The sequence below is a fragment of the Eptesicus fuscus genome, chromosome 17 (assembly GCF_027574615.1).
Source record: "Eptesicus fuscus isolate TK198812 chromosome 17, DD_ASM_mEF_20220401, whole genome shotgun sequence".
In the NCBI taxonomy this organism is placed as follows: Eukaryota; Metazoa; Chordata; class Mammalia; order Chiroptera; family Vespertilionidae; genus Eptesicus; species Eptesicus fuscus.
In genome coordinates, this window is record NC_072489.1 from 15,525,374 (window position 1) to 15,543,931 (window position 18,558).

Consider the following 18,558-nt stretch of genomic DNA (forward strand, 5'->3'; position numbering starts at 1 on the left):
TTCTGAGACTCTCCCAAGCATATCCATACCATCCTTCCATGTTTAATGCTTCATATACCCCTAAGTTAACAAACCTTCCTACTCATTCCCATACTTCCTTCCCACAACTGTACCTGCTCTTCACATCCCCCCAATACTCGCCCCAATCCAACATCTACTCTGCACTGCTTTCTGGACTCTACTCCACACCCACCACACCCAAACCCACTCTGGCCCCAGATAACTGCAATCTCACCCTCCTGCAGCATTTCACCTGCCCTCACATACCCCTCGGTCCCCCTTCACATCTCCAATATTGCATCTCTTCCTACTCTCTCTTCTGCACCAGTTGGCACACCTCATTTTCCCTCCCATCCACGCCCTCACCAGTCCTCACCAGTCCTCCACAGACACCAGCGCCCCCCACCATTCCTGTCCTGCCAAGTCCCGCCCACTCTGAAAACCCCTCCAAAGCCCCCGCCTCCCGACCACCCGAGCCCCACCCACTCCTGTGCCGCCCCGCCCCCTGCACCTTCTAGTCCCGCCCCTTGCCCTGGAGGCCCCGCTGAGGGGCGGGGACTGTCCTTCCTCCCGTTTCCCCGCCCCCTACCGTCACGCTCAGGGGCAGCCCGACCCCAAGCGGCCCCGCGGTGACCCTCGCGCAGAGGCCTGTGGGAGGGGCATAACAAGCCCCCTGTGCCCCTTCCGCCCCCCTCCCGCTCAGTCTCCACCCCCTGGGAACGCGCGGAGTGGGTGACAGACCTGGCCGCGCGCCACCGCCACCGCGCCTGCCTTGGGCGCTGGCGCTGCCTGAGAAAGAAGCCGCGGCTGCCGCCTGGAGGAGGTGCCGTCGCCGCCGCCACCGTTGCCGCCGCCGCCAGGGGTAGGAGCTAAGCCGCCGCCATTTTGTGTCCCCCTGTTGTTGTCGTTGACATGAATCCGACATGACACTGATTACAGCCCAATGAAGTCTCATTAAACCCGAGCCGCGGCCCCGCCCCAGCGCTGCTCCATTGGACAAGACCGCAGACACTTAGGGCCACTCGTTGGCCTACAGATCTGTCCGTCACCCACACACTAACCACGCTGCAGCCCATTGGGGCAGGTTTCTGCCGGTCATCTTGGCTCCGCATAAACACACCCCTCGACCCAGCATCCCCCCTCCGGCACCACCCCGGGGGAGGGTTCACTGCCAGTACCAATCGACAGACCTCTGGGCCCGCCTCTTCTGAGCACCTATTGGTCCAGCCCTTTTCTCTCTCCCAGACGCCGCGCCACCTCTACTTCCACCTACCCGCCCCCTCTACCTCTAGAAATGGATTGGGTCTACTCGCAGGCAAGGCGCTTGGCCTTATTGGCTGCAAGCAACGCCAATCAGAGGGCCTTTTTCCCTCTCCCCTCCCCCACTCAACCCCAAACCCCCTAGCCCCGCAGCTAAAGTTTGTGTGAGAGCTGATCGCTGGCGGCGGCCGCAGGATTTAGGGGTGGGCGCGGGCGGGCGCGCGCGGGCGGGCACGCGAAGTTAAAATTCGAGGTTCTCAATCGTCAACTCCCGCGGTGGAGCGCGCGGACGGGCGCGCCGCCCGGAGCGTTCCATCCCGCCCCCTCCTCCACCCTACCCCGTCCCGTCCCGGGCGACTACTCGCCCGCCCCCTGGCTCGCATCCTTACCCCCCACACACCCCCTAACCTGCAAGTCCCAGGCCGAGTGCAGGCAGAACGATGTCACTGCAGCCTCCTTCCCATCCCATGCCGAGGGGGAGCAAGCAAGCACCTACCCGCCGGGCGTGCACCCCCCGGCTCCACACTCGCCCGTGTCTGCAAGCACGTGTACCGTTCGCCGCTGCCTCCAGCCACCCGGGCTCCCCGACTAACCTCGCCTGCAGCCCGGCCAATCGTTTGCTGCTCTTTGTTGCTGCAGCCTGGGTCTCCCCGCTGCCTTCCTCAGCCTCCGCCTCGTCCTTTGCCAGCCGCCCGGGTCCGCAGCGCCGCGCTCCCCCCGCCCGGGACCCACCGCCGCCGCCTCCTTCTCCTCCTCCGCCTCCTCCTCCTCGGCTCCGGGCTGCAGCGCACAGAGCCCGAGGCAGCGCCGCCCAGCCCCGCTCCCCCCGCGCCGCCAGCTAGCCCGCCCGGCCCGGCCGGGGGCGCAGCCTGGACCCCGCCCGCCCCAGTCCCCGCCCCGGGGGTACCTGCCTCCGCCCTGGGGGGCTCCGCTCGCCGCCCTCGGGGGAGGGCAGGGATGTCGGTGTCCGCGGGAGGATGGGGACGCCTGGCCCGTTTGGGGCGGGGAGTGTGCGCGGCCGGACTGGGACGGAGAGGTGCGGTCCTCGCCAATCCGCCCCCCTCCCGCTGCGGTGGGCCCCAAACTTCGTCCTCCGCCTAGGCCTTGCACCCTCGGGCGGTCGCGACAGTTTTGGGGTGGGGGATGCTTCGGGAGCTGTGTCTACCCTGATCAGGAGGAAGAGGGAGCAGTGACATTCAGCGACCGCGGACAGGGCACGGCAGCGGCATCCTTGGGTGGGAGTAGGGATGTCAGCGGCGGGCTGGAGGGGGAAACTGCCCCTCAGGATGCTCTCTCCCGCCTGCGGGGAGCAGGAGAGCTGAGCTGCGTTCCGAGTGCTTTCTAGGGCGGTGTAAGCCGGATGGCAGGGGTGCTGGCGGGGCGGGGAGGGTACCGCGGGGGGCCCTTCCCCCCGCTCCTGTAGCCAGCGCTCGAAGGAAAGCTGATGGCGAAGTTCGGTTTTCCAGACTTCCCCTGGGCCCCCCGAGTTCCTGAGGCCCACAGGAGGGAGGCTGGGGGCTCCTCTGGCCGCCCAGGCAGGGCCACTCCGACGCTGCCCACATGCCTCCCAGCGCCCTCCAAACTCTGCAGACTTCTTACCCAGAGATGGGTGGGATGCTGGCAGGGGCGACTTAAGAAAATAGGCAAAGTAGACTCGGGAAATGGCTCTTAGAGTTTTGAGGACGAAGTTTTCCCTTCCCAGGCGCCATTTCTTTGAGAGGAGGAGGAGAACGATGGCTTTGTAAAAGAACCAAGTTTCAGGCATGGTGGCCTGCGTGGAAAACCACCTGTTGACCCAAGTCCGTCCCTGGAGTCAAGGACATCTTGAGCCTTGGCTGGGTGATGCAAGGTGCCAGGGAGAGGGGGCCCCAGGCTTCCTGCCCTGGTTGACATCTTGAATCCTGATGCCACACTGCCCCTGCAGCCCTAGCATCTTCCGTTCCCCATTAGACACCACTGTACAAACTAGGTAGGTACTTTGTCAGGGCCGGTTATCTCAGACGAACAAAGCAAGCTGCACAGCCGGGTCCTGTCCTCGGATGCAGACCACAATACACACTTCACTTTTTAAGGATGGTCTGCTCCTTCGGGGCGCGAGCTGCCCCTGCTTCTTCGCTTCTTGGCAGCAAGGTGAGAAAGGAGCTGAGACAAAGGGCGCAGAGTTGGATGAAAGGATAGAGTGGTAATAGTACACTGAAAACTGTCACTGGTTCCATTATAAACCCCTTTTATAGGTGTTTTATTACTTGGTTGTTAGTTTTTAAAACACAAACCTCTTCAGATTAAATCTTGGCATTCACAGGCTCAGTTCAGGGAAACAAAACACAGGGAAAGACCCCCCTCCCGCCAGGGGCTTGGCTACTTTTGAGTTACATTACTGATAAAACAAACAAACAGCAGGTTGGGTTTCCTCCCGAGTCTCTCTACTTACTACCTCTTTTATTTAGTATCTTCAGTAGCTGGCTCAAGGTGAATTTTTACAAGCCATTAGTTCATAATTCATTCTAGTTCATTTAGATATTTCAAAGAGAAGGACATTTATAAGGTGTGCTTTTTTTATAATGCAGGTGCTGGAATTTTTATTTTCCAAGAAGTTACTAAGTAAACTTAAGAATCCTGGCAGACACTTTATTTAGCCTTCATGTTCTTCCCTCCCCCACTCCCGAGGTCTGCCCAGATGCACTTTATTTTGTAACTTAGGTTTGAGTCCCCCAGACTGCATTTTATCTCAAGCAATGAAAATAAGCCATGCCTTAATTAAAAACAACTTTCAAAACCTCAAATCTGTACACTCAAACTAAAGCATGCTAAAGAAGCAACTAAAGACAATAAAAAGGAAAAAGTCCATATTTAAGATGTCTTCAGCCAATGAATTGTGGGAGATTTATGAGCATCTAATACTCGTTATCACTAATGAGTTAGCCACATGGATTCCCAGTGCAGGAAGAAGTGAAGAGACACCTTGGAGAGAAACGGGACTCGTTTGCCTGAACTTGTGCTCCAGTAACCCCGGGACCTAGCCAACACAGAAGACAGAGATATCTTTATCTAATATCTGGATGTGTTTTCTGAGATTCTTTTCTTAATAAATAAAGTTCTCTAATGGGCATGGCAAGGAAAGGGAGTGTGTTGCTTTCCCATTGATACTCCCCTCTAAGGTTACTTGTCCTTTGAGAAATCCTGGCTCTTCAGATAAGTGGGACTGGAAAAAAGATAACAGAGACACAGCCAGAGATACTTAATGCTTACTCCTAAACCTCTCTCTTATCTGTGGTATCTCAAGTCCTCTGCTGAGCCAAACAGCTCAATTAAGAAGTTAACCTAGAAATAACTTGAATTGAAAACCAAGCATCATGCATAATTTGCAAGCCGTCTGTGCTGAAGGATTATGAATTCAGGGACTCATCTGACCAGTCCTGCTCCCTCCCCCCAAAACATCTGCCAGTGTCCACCACTGGCCAGAACTCCTGACAACTACAGTTATACGGCTTGGTGTGGTTCACAGATCTCTGGCATCAGAATGATCTGGGAATGAGTGCTTAGAACAGTTTCTTTGGCCTAACCCCAGAGATTCTGATTCAGTAGGTCTGGAGTGGGGCTCCCAGATCTACATTTTTTTAGTCCATGATTTTACTTGAAACTTACTGTCACTGAATTTGAGAAGCACTGGGCTTGGCTGAATCCTCTTCTTCCACAACTGGAAAGGAATGTTTCTTCTGTGAGTGCTTTAGCCAGAAGGTTTTAGTCTCTGGCGCTGGGATGATTCCATGGTCTGACCTATTTGTCCTTAGTCCTGAGTAAGGATAAAAAAGAATGCAGCCTGGCGGGCGTGGCTCCGTGGTTGAGTGCTGACCTGTGAACCAGAGTAGCCTTAGGAGCTGAAGGAACCTGGAGGGTTTGATCTTTGGGGGTTTTTCACTTGCTCTGAAGCAAGTCAAGAACAGCCTGATAAGGGGTATCACGTCCACAGATTTGCTAACAAGTCCTTCTGAAGAATAATTTCAGTAGGGAGGCAGCAAATAGGGACCCTGAAGTGACTTGTTCAGGCCTCAGTCCATGATAAGTTATGTTATGTACAATGAGTCACTTAAGAAACATCAGTCTACACCTCCCTCTCCTCCCTATCCCCCCCGCCCCCTTTCCAACTGCCACATGGAATCCTTTCTCTTCATTGACTGGAAATTATCCTCACAAGGTTACAGTGTTTGGTTGCATCAGTCAATGGCAGAGGAGGTGGAGATTATCAGCCAAACTATTTGTTTTATTTTTTAAATATATTTTTATTAATTTCAGAGAGGAAGAGGGAGAGAGAGATAGAAACATCAATGATGAGAGAGAATCATTGATCAGCTGCTTCCTGCATGCCCCCTACTGGGGACCAAGCCTGCAACCCTGGCATATGCCCTTGACCGGAATTGAACCTGGGACCCTTCAGTCTGCAGGCTCTCTATCCACTGAGCCAAACCAGCAAGGGCAAACCATTCATTTTAAATAGGGTAGCAAATCCAAGCGATAGCTTTGTGTATGGACAGCCAGTATTATCTTAAGTGCAGGTATTCTGCACCTATACCCCACTTGTGCTTTCCTGCTGAAAAACCTTTAATGTCTTTTAAATGCAAACTCCTCAGTCTGCCTATTAGGTTGTGCACATCTGTACCCAACCAGTATCTCATCTCTAGCTTCTGCCAGCCCACCACACTCCTCCATGCCGGGCACACACTGTTCCCACAGCAGCCCTGCCCGCCCTTTTCACCTTATCTGATGAAAACTTGGAAGAAGGATTCCTCCAAATCCTTGCCTGTCTGCTGCCTTCTCTGTGAAATTTCCCTGGTCTTTGCAGGGAGCCCACAGGATTTGGGCATACCTTTACTCCACCATGGCATTTGTTAATATTTGTTGAATTACAGAATAAATAAAAGCACTTACCACACTGTGTTGTCACATTTTGCCTGTCTGTTTTCCTAATTAGCTTTTCTACTGCATAGACCAGCTTGTTCATCTGTGTAACTGTCCTAGTGCCTGACCACATAGAAGCTATTTAATAAAGGAACACCATCCCTACCAGGCCACACATTAAAATCACCAAAGGAGCCCTAGCTGGTTTGGCTCAGTGGATAGAGCGTGGGACTGCAGACTGAAGGGTTCCAGGTTCGATTCCGGTCAAGGGCACATGTCTGGTTGCAGACTCAATCTCCAGTAGGGGGCGTGCAGGAGGCAGCTGATCAATGATTCTCATCATTGATGTTTCTATCTCTCTCTCCCTCTCCTTTCCTCTCTGAAATCAATAAAAATATTTTTAAATAATTAAAAAAATAAAATAAAATCACCAAAAGAACTTTTGAACCATCCTAGCACTTAATTCCCACCTGAAGCCACTTAAATAAGAATATCTGGGAGTAGGGCCCAATCATCAGTATTTTTATTGATTTATGTAAATCAAGAGGATGCCTAGCATCAAGTGAAAAATTCTGAACAAAGGAAGGTAGTAAAAGATCATAAAACTAGCCAAAATGTTGCTGAGAGATCAGAGTTCTTAGAGATCTTTTTGTTTTTGTTTTGAGGCTCAAAGGTGTGGTGGCCTTTCACTAATTGTCTAAAGAGTATTAAGAGTCAGTTTTTTTTTTTTATTCTATTTTTTTAATGAATCTTTATTGTTCAGATTATAATTGTTTCTCCTTTTTCCCCACATATCTCCCCACCACCCAGTTCCCACCCCCCTCTGCCCTTATCTCCTCCCCTCCCCCCCACTGTCCTTATCCATAGGTGTATGATTTTTGTCCAGTCTCTTCCCATACTCCCCACACAGACACCCCTTTCCCCCTGAGAATTATCAATCCACTCCCATTCTAGGCCTCTGATTCTATTAAGTTCACCAGTTTATTCTGTTCCTCAGATTTTTAATTCACTTGACTTTTAGATTCACTTGTTGATAGATATGTATTTGTTGTTCATAATTTTTATCTTTCTTCTTCTTTTTCCTCTTTTTAAAGAATACCTTTCAGCATTTCATATAATGCTGGTTTGGTGGTGATGAACTCCTTTAGCTTTTTCTTATCTGTGAAGGTCTTTATCTGCCCTTCAATTCTGAATGATAACTTTGCTGGGTAGAGTAGTCTTGGTTGTAGGTTCCTGCTATTCATCACTTTGAATATTTCTTGCCACTCCCGTCTGGCCTGCATGGTTTCTGTTGAGAAATTAGCTGATAATCGTATGGGAGCTCCCTTGTAGGTAACTAACTGTTTTTCTCTTGCTGCTTGTAAGATTCTCTCTTTGTCTTTTGCTCTTGGCATTTTAATTATGATGTGTCTTGGTGTGGTCCTCTTTGGATTCCTTTTGTTTGGGGTTCTGTGCGCTTCCTGGACTTGTAAGTCTATTTCTTTCATCAGGTGGGGGAAGTTTTCATTCATTATTTCTTCAAATAGGTTTTCAGCATCTTGCTCTCTCTCTTCTTCTGGTACCCCCATAATTCTGATGTTGGTTCGCTTGAAGTTGTCCCAGAGGCTTCTTACACTATCTTCAACTTTCTGAATTCTCTTCTCTTCATGCTTCTCTGGAGGAGTGTCCTTGGCCTCTTTGTATTCCAAATCTTTGAGTTGATTCTTACAATCCTCTAGTCTGCTTTTGGGTCTCTGTATAATATTTTTTATCTCAGTCAGTGTATGTTTAATTTCTAGTTGGTCCTCATGGAATTTATCGGCCTTTTCCATGAAATTCTTGAAAAACCTTATAACCGTGGTTTTGAACTCTATGTCCAATCGCTTGTTTTCCTCCATTTCTTTGGTTTGTGATCTGTTTCCTTGCCTTCTCATATTCTCTGCTTCCCTGAGTTGGTAGGGTAGTTTTGTGTACTAGGTGTCCTATTGGTTCAACGGGTCAGCCTCCCAGTTACTTGAGGTGGACACTCTTGGTGTACCCTTGTGTACTGTGTGTCCCCCAGCAGGAGCTACAGCAAGGGCTAGTTTTCTCCTCCTTTGCTTGGGCGGATTTGGAGCAGTCTGACTAGAGCTACAGTTAATTTGGTTGAGCTGTCATAGAACAGGCCATTTATATGCAAAAGCCGCTGTGTGGAGCCTGGGCGGGTTTGTAGAATGTGCGGGGCGGGGCCTCAGGGCTGGGCAGGGTCTCAGGGCGTCACTAGGCTGGGGCGTGGCCAACAGCGATGGCTGCCGTCAGCCGTCTCTGCCTTTCCACGTTTCCAAGTCCCTGCGCCCCGCGCTCCAGCGCAGTAAACAATGATTGCTGGGCGCACCACTGCAAAAAAGTCACTCTCACTTTCCGACCCGATGGCCGAGAGTCCAGCTTCTCCCCGTAGGTGTCTGGGTCCCCCGAGTGTCCCCAGAAACTGGATTTCAGAGTGATCGGGAGCTTGTCTCCCTGCGGGTTGAAGAAAAGCCGCGCACCCAGCCGCCCGCCGCCGGCCCGATTCGCGTGCCTCCGTACCTCAGCTTTTCAGCGTTTGTGCTCCTTTCTCTTCTTAGCTGTATATCTTCCACTCAGCCAGCTTTCCCGTGGTTCTGGGTGGTAGATGTTTTGTCTTTTAGTTGTATTTTTGAAATTGTTGTGTGAGGCAGCAGATTAGTTGTTTAACTATGCCGCCATCTTGGTTCCTCCCCCATTAATTCCAAGAGTCAGTTTTTAGCACCAGGCTATCCCAAAGAAAACTTGAACTACCCCAATATTTAATTTAGTGATTCACAGTCATTTGGATTTTCAAATTTGGGAGAAACTGACAGAGATGTCAACTTCAAATTTTGATGATAAGGACATTTTAAAAAAGAACTAACTGCCACCCACTATCTGAATTATTTCAAGAAGAAAGGACATTTTAACTCCCAAAATAGTAAGAATATACTCTCTGCATAAAGGATAGCCCCTCCCACAAAAGGAAAGTGGGAGACTTTACATCAACTTGTACATTATCTTTCTCCCTCTTTTTTTTTTTTTTAATTTTAATGCAAACAGTGAAACTTTAAGTCTGGCTACCTGCTGAGAGTACATTTAGGAACCACTGGACTATTTTATACTTTTCCAGGATTAAGGAAATGTAGATTATGTTCCATCTAACCACTAAAAATTTCTCCAATATTCCCTCAGGTGCTCAACTAATCAAAGATGGCTTTCTCTTATTTTATCTTCACGACAGAAAGATAATATATAGCTAAGAAGGTCAGTGGCAAATAAATATTGAAGAGAGCCCAAATTAAAAGTAGGACACCAGCCTGGCCTGTGTGGTTAAGTGGTTTGATTCCCGGTCAGGGCACATGCCCAGGTTGCAGGCTCGATCCCCAGTAGGGGAGTGTGCAGGAGGCAGCTGATCAATGAGTCTCTCTCATCATTGATGTTTCTATCCCTCTCTTCCTCTCTCTGAAATCAATAAAAAACATATTAAAAGAAAACATTCAGAAAACAAAACAAAAACCTCTCACATGGTGATGCCTTAAAAAAAAACAAAAAGTAGGACATCAGATTTTCATACATCTCTGCTACCAACTAATGTGTATCCTTGGGCAAGTCACAGAGTGGCATGTCTAAAACTTGGATTTTCTATGAGACAGTAAGCCCACATAGGCAGCTAGGTCCTAAGAGCCTAACACAGAGCCTGATACATAGTAGATGCTCAGTAAATATTTGTTAAATCAATGAATAGATTAAATAAATCCAGGGAGTTATTTTACATCATCCATAAAGTCTTAGCCAAGCTCCAAATCCTACAGTTTATTTAAATAGTAAACTACAAATCTCTCTGTGGTTCCCAAAAAATCATTCTTGCCTATAAATAGTAGTTAAAGAATTGATGAAAAAGAGAAACTTCTGAATAAACTTATTTTTCCCTAATGCATTCTTTAATTATATTTGTCATAGGTAGTGTGGATAATAAAGAAAAAGGGGGGAAGGAGAAAAATTAGCTGTAGGTCCTGACACTGAAAGGTAATATTTTGGCACATACTGTATTCTTCAATCAACTTTGTTTTTTAATCTTCATCAACTTTGTTTTTTAACCTCACTCAATATGTCTATTGTGACTGAAGGTTGAGATAAAACTTTTACCTAAGGAAGCTAGAATATTAAAAAATAACACTAGAACTTAGAAGATTTGCATGTATCATAATTATTCCATTTCTGAAGATTTTTCAATTTTTCAACAGAATTGCAGAAAGAGGGCCTCAATTCATCTTTTCAGTTATAAGATGCTCAATGCCATCAACATCCCATCATTCAAATTAGCAAGTCTAAAACAACCCAAAGAAGGCCAAAGGACCAGCCTGGTGAGCCATTTTACCAGCTTGATATCTTTCCTGGTATTAGTAAGTAAAGATGGGTGGTGGGAGAACATGGTTGAGCTTGATCATAACAACCTTGTCCAAAAACTCCTTAGAGTTGGAATTAGGTTTGGTTCATTTTTATATTCTGCAAATTGCCTTGAACGTGGTAGCAATAAATGCTGTTGAGTAAAATAAAAGGTTAACTATCTACCTATCTAAAGCCTATCTTTTAAAATTCATAAATTAGACTGCAAACCTCATAGCTTAAAGACTTCTTATATAGTGTCTTATACATCATAGGCATTCACAAAAAATGATGAAAGCATGATACATACATTTCCTAACCACTGTAACATAGTACTTCCTGTTATCCATTCTAAAACCACTTTTCTAAACTATGTATGCTTGTTGGAGCATACATAGTTTATTTATTATATACATTTGTTATTTTTATTTATTTATTTATTATATACATTTTTTATTTATTATATACATTTGTTTATTATATACATTTTATTGTATATAATGTATATAATGTATATAATGTATATAATAAATAAAAGTATATAATATTGTATAAAATTATATATAATATAATTTGAAAAATATTATAAAAAGTATATAATATTGTATAATGTATATAATGTATATAATAAATAAAAGTATATAATGTATATAATGTATATAATAAATAAAAGTATATAATATTGTTATTTTTTCCCTACTGTGTATATATGTATATACATACACTTGGAACCACTCCCATCTGTTTTTCTATGTAAGATCAAGAGTACCATACTTTTTTGAGGAGTTCCTCTCTCCTCCCACAACTGTTTTAGCTGCCCCTTTGGAGTTTGTGGCCTATTAATTTGCTCCATGTGCCTCACTTCAGTGGCTGATGTGACTTGGCATATATACTAGCTGGTACTGAGGTGTTCTGTTTTCTTTCTTTTTTAATATCATTATTTATTATATATGTTTTTATTGATTTTAGAAAGAGAGGAAGGGAGAGGGAGAGAGAAACATCAATGTGAGAGAGAAACATCGATCCATTGCCTCAAGCCCTTACCTCTACCAAGAATCAAACCCACAACCTAGGCATGTGCCCTGACCAGGAATCGAACCTGTGACCTTTCAGTGCACGGGATAATGCTCCAACCAACTGAGCCACCCCAGCCAGGGCTGTTTTCTTTCTATTGCAATGCTACACATCAAGTGATAACCTGTAGTAAATAGTCTATAGCCCTGGCTGGGTAGCTCAGTTGGTTAGAGCGTTGTCCCATACACCAAGGTTACAGGTTCAAACCCCAGTCAGGGCACATACAAGAACCAACCAATGAATGCATAAATAAATGGAACAACAAATTGATGTTTCTCTCTCTCTGTCTCTCTCAAGTCAATGAATCAATAATTTTTTTTTTGAAGTCTATAATGGCTCCTAGATTTTGTTTCCTGAACCGTAATTGATAACCTAAAATAACAGCTCCAAGTTCAGTTTATTGTAGTATCTCAGTCAATGTGGCAGGAAGATTAGTGTTCACCTCCCCTACATTTCATAGCTTTCCTCTCAATAGAACCAACAGACAATGATCAGAAATAGTATGTCATACTTCTGATTTAAGGAGGTAAAAAAAACAGGGTGGTCATTCTCCACGCCTTGCTTTTCCAAAGCATCTCAGAAGCCATGTGTTCCAGATGAGGAACTACAGTTGGCAGAGCCACTATCAGACTGGACCACTGAGTGACTGAATGGAGCAGACTCTTCCCACCTGCCACTTGCTTTGACATATAATACTGTTGTGTTAAGCCAAAGAGATGTTGAAATTTGTCTACTACAGTAGATAGTAGTGTTGCATAACCTAAATTAATATATTTCCTAAATACTTTTTAAAATCTCAGTGACTGTCATTGAGGTGAAAGCACTTCCCTCCCCACTAACCCTTTTCTCCAAGCTCCCTAGCTGACCGCCCGTTGGCCAGGGCTGCCATGGATCTCTCAGATACAGCATGTTATGTTGGAACTTGCCCTATAGTACCTTAGTAAAACTGTGGATGGGATGGAGAGAATTAAAAGTGAATCAGTTTCTCCATGTGAATAAAAGTTGTGAAAGCCTGGGGCAACAGTGTCATTCTCAGGCTAGAATCTACTGTCCTTTGCCCTGAAAGGGGAGAAAAACAAGTCAGAATCACCTTAGTACAGTGGTCGGCAAACTCATTAGTCAACAGAGCCAAATATCAACAGTACAACAATTGACATTTCTTTTGAGAGCCAAATTTTTTCAACTTAAACTTCTTCTAATGCCACTTCTTCAAAATAGACTCGCCCAGGCCGTGGTATTTTGTGGAAGAGCCACACTCAAGGGGCCAAAGAGCCGCATGTGGCTCACGCGCTGCAGTTTGCTGACCACGGCCTTAGTACTTCATCATGACTTCATTGGCTTCCAAATAATTAACTTTCTCACCTCTCTTGTAATTGCTACAAGAATATTATATTTTGGAATTAATGGGTGATTCTTGGAAATACGGCTGCTTCTTAAAAGAAAGAAATTCTGGCCCAGCCGGTGTGGCTCAGTGGTTGAGCATTGACCTATGAACCAGGAGGTCACAGTTCGATTCTGGTCAGGGTACATACCCGGGTTTTGGGCTCGATCCCCAGTGTGAAATGGGCAGGAGGCAGCCGATCAATGATTCTCTCTCATCATTGGTGTTTCTGTCTCTCTCTCCTTCCTCACTAAAATCAATAAATATATGTTTAAAGAAGGAAGGAAGGGATGAAGGAAGGAAGGAAGGAAGGAATAAATTAATTCTGCCCCAGTCCATTCAGTGTCCTCTTTGCAGCTCCTCAGCCTCATCTTGGAGCTCTAAGAAATGACAAATGACCTAGGAGCTGTTCTGCAAGGTGGCTAGGAGAAGTGTTTTATTCTTGTCAATCAAAAGACTAGGGGACTCATGTTGTGCGTGTTGTGTAATTCTGTGGCTCCACTCAAAACCTCTAAGAATAAACAGTGTGGGAAGTCAGGATGTTGAAGTGGACTGAGGGAGCATGTTTGCTGAACGTGGCTTTGGAGTGCTGGTGTAGCAGCATTATTAATAATAGCTTCCACTTATGTAGTACTTACAATGCCAAGTGATTTCCCTTAATTGGCTCATTTGATTCTTACAAAAATCCTTCTACTAGTAAAGGCTGTTATTATCCCCCATTTTTCCGACAAGGAAACTGGGGCCCTGAAGTGTTGGGCCGTTGGCCACAGGTCAGAATTTCCACCCAACTTCATCATTACCCTTTATCTGCCCCTCAATGAGATCTGAACTCGAAGCCCCGGCCTAAAGCACTGCTCCTTGACGGTGGCCCCCTGGGGCTGTTCAGGAGTCCAATCCTGCCATCCTCACCCTTGCCCAGATGGTGTCTGTGGGCCAGAAGCCACCCCAAAGTGCCCAGGACCTCACCCTGGCCCCCTGACCCCCTGGCCCCCGAGGAGGTGCCGCCACCCAGGACGGGAACGCAGGAAGGCAGCCCAGGGAGGGCGAAGCGACCTCCGAGGCAGTGACAGACTTGGAGACGACTGAGACCCCACCACTTCGAGGCTGCGAGGACACGGGAATAACCACTATTGGGCTTGCTAAACCTCTCACTTAATTGCTACAAGAATATTTTATAGAGAGGGATGGAAGGAGGACATGATAGCTCCCCCAGGCAGCTGTGGAGCAGGGCAAACCTGGCACCCCAGCGTCCTCCCTCTCCCCCCCCCCCCCCCCCCCACTCCCACCAGCCCTCGCCATCCCCTGCCACCGGCTATGCTCTGCGCCTTTGTCATTCCGCATCCCACGGTGCCAGCTAAGTCACTCAGCTGTCACAATCAGGCCTGGAGCTGCAGGGTACAAAATAACTCCGAGGAGACCTCCGCAGGCCGGGGCGGGGGCGGAAGGCCCGGCGGGTTCTGCTCGCAAAGGAGCACCAGCTGCATCTTGCTAGTAGCTACATTAGCCGGGCTGTTGTTCTGCTTTTAATTTTTGTGAATTCAAGAATAGGTCGTGGACTCTTGGCAGTGTGTGAATGAGACCCTTTCTGAAACCATTCACCTTGCTGAAGGGCCGCTGCCGGCGCCCAGAACTGGCAGTGAGCAGCAGCCTCTGACAGCGGCCTCCTGCTCACCCTCCCCCCGCCAGGTTCTCCCGGGCCTGCCTCCCGGAACCCTGGCCTCGGCTGCTCAGGCTGCCAACCAGTGGGCCCGCGTAGCCTCGGCGCTATACCCGCGGCCTGAGAGGAAGGAAGCCAGAATCAGGCAGAGGAACCTGGAAATGACAGGCTCGCTCCCAGGAGCTCGGCGGGGCACTGGAAAAGCGCCTGTCTCTGGCTGCCCCAGCCAGCAGCCTGATGTCACCAACCCAGCAGAAGGAAAGGGCCACTCCAATGAGGAGGGCCCAGGCATTTGTTCTCTAGCACAGAGCAATACACCTTCCTGTTGGTTGTGTGTAGGCATCACACCCAACTCCTTGCTGCCACTTTTTCTCAGTCTAAATGAGCCTGATTTCTCCCTCGCAGTCGCCCTGGACTTCCCACCCAAGGCCAAGGACACACCAGCCAGAACAACCCAGCTGGTTGCCTGGGCTGCTGCTTTTGTCCACATGAGCCAGTGGCTTTACTGAGACTAGATAAGAATTGACATTAAAAACATTTTTTTTAATTGATTCCAGAGAGGGAGTAAGGGAAAGAGAGAGAGACATCGATGTGAGAGACATATATCAATTGGTTGCCTCTCATACATGCCCCAAACTGGAACCATGTGCCCTGACGAGGAATCGAAATCGCAACCTTTCGGTGTATGGGTCCACGCTCCAACCAACTGAGCCACCAGCCAGGGTGACATGTTACATTTTTAAGAAAGTTTTTCAATTTGTATATTTGTTTGTTTTCTTTAAAAGAAAGTTTTATATATTTAAAAATATATACAGCCCATGATGAACACTTAACAAAAGAAGAAAAGTACAAACAGCTAATAAACATATGAAAAATGTTCAGATTCACTAGTTATGGGCAGGTCATAAGTTGCTATATTTTCCCTTCCAAATAAGGAAGATGAAAATATGGAATTCCCCCAGAGTGGTCAAGTTTGGTACTTTTGTGGGGGAGAGGAGTGTAAACTGATGAGGTTTCTGGAAAGTGTCGATGTAAGAAACGTCTAAACCTGTAGAGAATTTTTATAAGTTTATTTGAGCCAAACTGATGACATATTTTGGGGAGCAAGATCTTAAATGCTCCAGCAAATAGCAGTTTTGCAGTTTCTTTCCTGCATTTGAGATTAAGGAGGGACTGTGAGGAAGATGACATGAAGGTGGGGAAGGCAAGGCAGGGACTGGATCACAGAACAGTAGATTCAAGCTTTAGGAGGAGAGGGCTGAAAGGGTGATCAGGTCATAAAGGAGGTGTCGAAAAGGGGACATTTTTCAAAGGTGTGTTAATTTAGATGTACAGAAACAACGTTCAGGGCTTGCTTAGAGCAAAGATAAACCTTTTACTAAAAAGTTATATGCTTGCCCTGGCTCCTGTGGCTCAGTTGGTTGGAACATCGCCCCGTGCACCTAGAGCTGAGGGGTTTGGTTCCTGTTCAGGGCACATACTGGGATTGCAGGTTCAATCCCGGGTCAGGGTGCCTGCGGAGGCAACCGATCGATGTTTCTCTGTCTCTTCCTCTCTCTCTCAGCTCTCTCCCTCCCTTGCTTTCTCTCTCTCTCTCTAAAAAAAAAAAAAAAAAAAAAAAGGTACCATATTTTCCGGCGTATAAGACGACCCCCAACTTTTCCAGTTAAAATATAGAGTTTGGGATATACCCGCCCTATAAGATGACACCCAGCGTATAAGACGACCCCCGACTTTTGAGAAGATTTTCCTGGGTTAAAAAGTCATCTTATACGCCGGAAAAAACGGGTATATGCTTGGGCATGACCGCCCACCATGACCTGCCCAGTTAGGAATTTATCATCAGATCACCCTGTGAGATTACTCTCCATAGACCCCCTTTTTTTCATACACAAAAGTAATTTGACAAGAGCCTTAAAAATGCCCCATGCAGATGAGTGGGCTCTAAAGCAGGGGCTCAGGAGCCAAGTAGATGTGAGTTCTGACCCCCACCATCGCAGCTGTGTGCCCCACTCCAAGTACGAGGAGAATGGGGGTCTTTCTCCCACCTCACAGAACTGTTGTGAGGATGAAGAGAAAAAATACTAGTAGTCTGCTTAACAAATGGTGAGAGTTGCTGCAGTGATTGTTACCATAGTCTCTTGACCTAGTAATCTGCACTGTCACAAGGAAATCATCTGATTTATGGACAAAGATTCATGCACAAAAAGATGTCTATCTAGCATTAATTCTAATCTTAAAAACAGGGAAATAACAAAGCCAGCATCAGAGGGAAAGTTAAGAAAATTATTGTACTGACACATGTTTTATAGTATTTAAACCCAATTGATAGCATACAATATGCACTGTTCTGTACTTTGCTCTTTTCACTTAACAGTATGCCATTTTGCAAGTGTTAAGTGTGTCTGCAGGATCAGTGACCAGCATTGGATTGTTGGGTCACAGGATATGCATTTTAAATATCTACAAATAAGGCCAACTTGTCCCACAGGGACATTATTCCAACGCACACTCCTCCTGGAGATATCTCAGGAAAGTCTGTTTCCCCAGCTCTCCAAAACAGTGCTATCAACCTTCTGTTCTTGGCCAACTTGAAGTGGTATCCATTGAAATTTCATTTGCATTTCTCTTATTGTGAGGGAGGGTGAGCACCTTTTCATATGTTTAAGAGCCATTTGTGTTTCCTTTTCACTGAATTGTCTGCTCAAGTCCTTCTGGCCTCCGTTTCTATTGTGTGGTAGGGTTTTTTGTTTGTTTGTTTGTTTTTTGTTTTGTTTGCATTGATTTAGTCTTTCAGTTGATACACATGCAAATTTTCCCCCCTCCAGTTTACCACTCATCTTTTAACTTTTTTGGTGGTTTTGCCATTCAATTTAAAAAACAAAAACAAACATATTGTCTAGGTTCTAGGCAACTGCTCTTCGTGTGTTGTGACACACCAGTTATATTGCTGTCTGAGATCCTTGAGGGCAGGGACCCTGACTATCTAGTTCACTACTTGAACCCCCAGGAAGCACCCAATAGTTCGGTGACTGTAGTTCCACCCTGTGAGTGAGTGCCAAAAACCTGTGGCCTCGTAGGTAAATGTGCATAGTAAACAAGGAAAAAACATTTTCGAGTTCTGTCAACTTCTGCCACAAAACAGTCATGTTCAACTGTGACAAAAATGTAGTGAATTTCAAGGTCTTATCCAAGCCTCAGAAGTCAGTAGTCTCAACATTCAAGGGCATGTCAGGGTCAAGAAAACCACCTCCATCCAGCCTCCCACCCGCCAAGCCCCCATCCAGCCCCACGTCTGACACCCCCTCTCGGCCCCTCATAAACTCACTGTGCTCTGGCTCCCCATTCAGCAGGCCGATGGGCAAACTCCCACCCACAGGGTGAGGGCAGCTTCAGAAGATCCTCAACTTGTCTTCTCAGGAGCCTAAAAGGAAATGAAAAGTTTCTTTCTAACAGCAAGGTATAGGGTGGCCCAGATTGTGTCATGCAAATGACCAACTCTAATGGATTGAAACTTCAGAGCATTCCTAGCCTCACCAGGAAGAGGCAAGAAAATTCAAATTTAAAAAAGGAAAAAGAAGAGAGTACAGAACAACTTCCATCCTTTAGCGAGATGGGCCAGTATAGCTATTGTTATCGGGATCTCATATATTGCTTGCTGTTCAGGGGCAAAATTGGGCAGTAATGCAAAATTAAACCTTGTCCCTATAGATGATTTCATTTTGGAGCTTAGTCATTGGTAAATCTTTCCTAAGAGCCACATTCCATGACATTAGGAGGGCTGTGTTCAGCATCCAATACTGCTCTACTTTTCCCAGAAAGCATGATGGAGCCACTCAGGACAATGACTCCAACCACACCAGACATCAGAGATATTGTGGATGAAAAGGGAGCCACA

At 46.7% G+C, this 18,558-nt stretch overlaps 1 protein-coding gene and 1 long non-coding RNA gene across 3 annotated transcripts in view; one reads left to right on the top strand and one right to left on the bottom strand.

Moving 5' to 3' along the window:
* Window positions 1-901, bottom strand: part of KAT6B (lysine acetyltransferase 6B) — a 173,840-nt gene extending 172,939 nt beyond the window's left edge. The window contains exon 1 of the mRNA XM_008145353.3: window positions 742-901. The gene's annotated coding sequence lies outside the window, so the exon portion shown is untranslated. The remainder of the gene's footprint in view (window positions 1-741) is intronic.
* The window catches only part of LOC114232891 (uncharacterized), a 68,123-nt gene continuing 50,244 nt past the window's right edge, over window positions 680-18,558 (top strand). The window contains exons 1-2 of one of the 2 annotated variants that reach the window (XR_003619000.2): window positions 680-862; window positions 10,407-10,526. This is a non-coding gene — a long non-coding RNA (uncharacterized LOC114232891). Of the gene's footprint in view, window positions 863-4,938; window positions 4,979-10,406; window positions 10,527-18,558 lie in introns of those variants that run through there. The other variant, XR_008558711.1, reaches the window with a different exon arrangement.